Below are 5770 nucleotides of genomic sequence, written 5' to 3' on the forward strand. Positions count from 1 at the left end.
ATGGCAACCTTACTCTAGGAAGATGTACAAAATGAAGTCTGTGCAACAGTCTCAGTAAAGATGGTACAGTGGTGCCTCTGGTTACAGGCGCTTCAGGTTACAGACTCCGCTAACCCAGAAATAGTACCTCGGGTTAAGAACTTTGCTTCAGGATGAGAACAGAAATCGTGCGGCGGCAGCAACTAAAGTGGTACCTCAGGTTAAGAACAGACCTCCAGAATGAACTAAGTTCTTAACACGAGGTACCACTGTATATAATAGTCACAGTCAAGAAATAGGCCCTTCTGCACAAAACAACTGAAATGAACAGGAACTCCAAGGAAGAACTGTCTGAGCTCACCAAGTTTTACGGGCTATCAGTTCTCAGTTTTGTCCACTTTATTTCACCATAAGGGAAAGTGGAAGGCTGCAGTCCTATACATATTTACTTTGAAGTGAGCCCAACGGAGGGACTTCCTTCAGTGTAGAAATGAATGGGTTTCCACTCTTGATCTGAGAGCTGGCCCATGAGAGCCCACTATTGATAACATGTCTACTATGTTCTTGCACTATTTCCATTCAATGGTGCTTGTGCAAAAGAATAGCCATGCTAGGTAAAGGTAAAGGGACCCCTGGCCATTAACTCCAGTCGTGGCCAACTCTGGGGTTGCGGCACTCATCTCGCTTTATTGGCCGAGGGAGCTGGCATACAGCTCCCGGGTCATGTGGCCAGCATGACTAAGCAGCTTCTGGCAAACCAGAGCAGCGCACGGAAATGCCGTTTACCTTCCCGCCGGAGCGATACCTATTTATCTACTTGCACTTTGACGTGCTTTCGAACTGCTAGGTTGGCAGGAGCAGGGACCGAGCAACGGGAGCTCACCCTGTCGCGGGGATTCGAACCACCAACCTTCTAATCAGCAAGCCCTAGGCTCTGTGGTTTAACCCACAGGGCCACCCGTGTCCCAATAGCCATGCTAGTAGGTGATAATTTGTAGTTATTAGACTCCAGCAGCATCTGAATGGTACCACATTAGCTTCCCCACTTTATATTATTTCTACAGTTCTGTTAATTATTTATTTTTTAAGCTTCTTTGATTAGAAATTATAATATTGATTTCATAATACATCCTTTTTTCATTATTATTACTACTATTATTATTGATGATGATGATATTAATCACAGAGTAAAACCCAGTGAAATCAATGAGCTTGAATAACTTGGGTTTACTCTGAATATGACTAATGTTGGAGATCATCCTTTTTTGTATTTAAATTGCCTGTCGCTGTTTCACTATGTTCTTGTTCATTTGATATGTTCATATGGATATATTGACTAACCTGTCATTTACCTCTCTTGTGCTTTATTATTGTTGTGACCTGCTTTGAACTCAACTTTCTTCTTGGAAGAACAGCACACAAAAATCAAAACAAATCATCATTTGGCAAAAGATGTATATATGAGCCATAAAAGTGGTGAGATAAGAGCATCCCAATGGATCTTTGAAGCTTAAAGCAATCATTTTCAAAGAATATTGTTAGAATGTTTATAATACATGAATTTCTGAGTGGTTTTGGAGACTTGAGACTGGTCTATAGAAAAGCAGAGAGGAAGCAACACAGAGATTTCCCAATGCTCCCCAACCATTATCTCTAGATACCAGGAAGGCAGAAGAGCATCATTCTGTCCTTAGATCTATTCGCTATTCATCAATTCAATAGAAACTCAACAGATTCCAATTATAATAATTCTCTTACTGTGTGGAAGTTACCTAACAATGTCACTCAGCAACTGTCAATGACTCCTGGACTCTAGAACCTGCAATGACTTCTAGCCATTCTCTGGCTGAAAGCCAATTGTTACCTGATTGTGACTTCCACAACGGCCTGTCCACTGCTGGAAACAAGACACTGGGCTGCACGGTTCATTAATCTGATCCAACATAGCTCTTCTGTTTGAGGGATGTCAAATTTCCCAGCTAACCTAACACTAAGCCAGTTGAAACACATTTACAAAGCCCTAATGAAGCACTTCTCTGTGGGCCACAACACTTAGCATAAAGAAATTCCTCTTATTTCATTGGGACTTGTTCCAAAGTGTGTGCTTATGACTGTAGCCTTAGTGTGGGGCGGGGGTTAAGTGCTTCAGAGCTTCTGGAAGCAGAGTGCTTCAGTGGGCACTCTGGAGAACCATCTCTCCCATCCTGCCTTGAGGTCAAAGAGTGAAGAAAGATACCCTCAGGGTAATAGGAAATTGCCTAGAGTCTAGAGTGGCTGTAGGCAACTGTGAGCAGCTGATCAGGTGGGCACTTTGTAGGGAGCTACAGTGCTGCATGCCACTCTCCCGTTCTCATAACCATCTTTGTGCCTATGTGTCTTCCACTTGGGAACCATAAAGGCAAAAAACAGTAAGGTGAATCAAATGGGGGAAAACCAAGCAAGGGATTCATTGAGCCACTGGGCAAATAGCAAACCAAGACTAATCCAGGGTATTTTGCCAGCCCATAAGGGACGCGGGTGGCGCTGTGGGTTAAACCACTGAGCCTCTTGGGCTTGCCGATCAGAAGGTTGGCGGTCCGAATCCCCGCGACGGGGTGAGCTCCCGTTGTTCAGTCTCTGCTCCTGCCAACCTAGCAGTTCGAAAGCACGTCAAAGTGCAAGTAGATAAATAGGTACCGCTCCGGCGGGAAGGTAAATGGCGTTTCCGTGTGCTGCTCTGGTTCGCCAGAGGCAGCTTAGTCATGCTGGCCACATGAAGCTGTCTGCGGACAAACACCGACTCCCTCAGCGTACAGAGAGAGATGAGCGTGCAACCCCAGAGTCGGCCACAACTGGACCTAATGGTCAGGGGTCCCTTTACCTTTAAAGATGTGCCATGTATGAACATAGGAAGCTGTCAGGCCATTGGTCCATATAGTTCAGTGTTGTCGACGCTGACTGGAAGCAGCTTTCTGGGGTTTCAGGAAGGGGTCTTTCCCAGCCTCACCTGGTGATACTAAGAATTCTACCCTGAGCTCCATGAACTCCCAAGACCCCTCTCAGTTCTTCAGAGCGCATCGCGCTACATCAGCATTCCTAACAATATTGCCACCCTAAGCAACTGCTTGAGCTCTTTATGCAGTTAGGCTTGGCCCTGGCCAAGGAGTATTGAAGTGAATCCAAACATCTCAGCACTCCCCTGCTTTGTCATTGTTCCATTGTGAGGTATCTACCAAGCCATTTTCAGTAGGTCTGCTGTAGCATTGTGGTAACTGGGCTTTTGAGCAGTTGCAGAGAAACAAAATGAGGAATATGCTGGCTGTACAGCCTGTCACACAGTGAACCCCTTTTGATTACATACCCTCCAACATTTCTGCGATGAAAACAGGGACATCCCATTCCATAACGATAGCTTTACTATTTATACCCCACACATCTTACTGGTTGCCCTAGCCACTCTGAGCAGTACAATACTTAACTAACTGAGGTTCTGCCCCCAACATAAATCCTGGCTATGCCTATGTCACAGAATCCTATATTTGTAGAGTGGGAAGAGTTAACCTTTAAAGTAGCACAAGACACTTCATTTGTGTAGCAACTTTATTTCATTTCATCAGTTTTATATCCCACAATGTAAATACAATCATAAAACTTTTTTAAAAACAAAAACAAACAGCATTATCATCTACAGTTTGAAGACAAGAAGCAGCAGAGTCAGTAATAATACCCACTATATCCCAAAGTCCTGAGCAAATAAAATAGTTTTCAGATTACACCTCTATACTGCTAGTACAGGGCACAGTTGGATTTCACTCCTACTGGGGGAGTCAGAGACACCCCATCGTTGTCATCGTGGCCATGAAGTCCTGCCCTGGACTAAGCAAGGCCGTCCCAACACGGACAGTGAAGTCTCCTAATAGGATCCTCCAAAACCACATTGTAAACTACCTCCTGTGGGGGCAGTTGGAGGCGGAGTACACTTACAGCACCATTGTTTTCTTACCCAGCACCAAATGCAGACCCTCACACCCAGCTCCCAAGTCGGCAGATTTCCTAATGAAGAAGATGGAAGCTCTATGTATTGACTGCAATATCCCACCTCCCAGTCCTCCAGTCTGCACAGATGGGGTACTGAATATCAAGCTGGGCAAAGCTGGGTGAAGTCCACATACACACCCCAAAAAAGTTGGCCACCCAAGTCTCTGTAATGCTGCCAAATCGGCCCCTTAACCCCCTGTCATCTTGCAACTAAGTGAGATCTTATTGTGGACTGGCCTGGAGACACCAGAAGCAATGACAGAGAGAAAGGCAGGATGAGATTTCAACTAAACATTAGGAAGAACTTTAGGGTGGCCTCTTTGAAAGTGGAACGGACAACCTCAGAAGGTGGTGGATGCTCCTTAGATGGTGGTTATTTTTTAAAAAACAGAGGTAGATGGTCACCTGCCAGCAACTCTTGCATTGTAGGGGGTTGGATGAGCCTTGGTGCCCCCTATCAGTGCTATGATGTTATGTGGGGCAAGATAGAGAGGGCAACAGGCTTAGCCCTTCACTTCTCTTGACATCTGAGCTCAAGCCAGCACCTTTAGTCCCGAGGTTCCACGATTGGGCTTATACTCCAATGCCTTTTCCACCTGTGCTCCTCTCATAGGAAACACTGGCAGGAGAGGGAGCCCACCCCCTCCCTTCTCTCGCATGAACTCTGTTTGACCCCTCTTCCTTCAAGGGCCTAAGACGGCATGAAAGCAGTCGTATATTTTGCAATATATTTCCCTGCACATTAAAGCCCCTTTTCCTGCTGCATTTAGGCAGACATCGCGCGGGCTCTTTGTCTGCTCTTTGCCTCTCCCAGCGATCAGAATGATCAGGTTGTGCTCCAGGATTTTCCCTAAATTAAAACAAAGGCGGTGTCTGTAATTTCAGATTTGAAGCTGAAGTCCTAAGCTAGAGGCAACGCGAACCTAAACAAGGTTTCTCAGAAGCAATTATTTAATTTAATTAATAAATAATAAAAATAATAAAAAAATCTGGCGGGGTTGCTCCAGACCCTCTGTGAGGCTCCCAACACGTATAAAAACATAATATAACATCAAGCATTGAAAATTAAGTTAAATGGGTACGTTTAGGATTGCAACCGTACTCGATGATGTCCCCTCCGAACACAGTAAGACAAACTTCTCCATAATTTGCTTAGGATCGCGCTGTGCGTGTGACTATAAGTAGCAGTCAGATCATCCCACCTCTTTCTAGAAAAGGTTGTGCGCCAGCTTTTGCTTGCTAAAGTTTTGCTTGCTATAGAAAAGGTTCCAACGAACTAAGGCAACGGGGGGTGTGAAAGATCGAAGAGCTTCTTCCAGGTATGACTGGCCTCCAGCCATGATTTTTGTTAGGGCGGGCAGAACCTCAGTTTTGTGTTGGTTTTGACTGATTTAGGGCCGGCAGCTACCCCCTGCCCGCCCCCGCCCCCCGCTACGTCCATGCCTTCAGCAGCAGCGGAGCAACAGATTCCCCTCTGGTGCCCCCAGATGCTGCCGAGTCTGCTCAAGTTTACTCGGAAGTAAGTGCCAACCGGATCCGCTTGGACCTACTTCCGCTGCGACTGCAAGCCTGTGCCAAAATACTTGGATTTGAGATTTTTTTCCCCCTAATGGTTTGGAAATAGGTTAGTGATAGTCAGCGTTAATATCCAAGGATTTGGACTTCCTTACACGAGGCATGAGTCGTGCCGCTCTATAGAACCGTTCCCTTGGGGGCAGACCTTAGCGCCCCTCCAAAGGAACATTGCCATCTCCAAAAGCCCTGGAATGGGAAC

The sequence above is a fragment of the Podarcis gaigeae genome (assembly GCF_964106915.1).
Source record: "Podarcis gaigeae genome assembly, chromosome: 1".
Classification (NCBI taxonomy): domain Eukaryota; kingdom Metazoa; phylum Chordata; class Lepidosauria; order Squamata; family Lacertidae; genus Podarcis; species Podarcis gaigeae.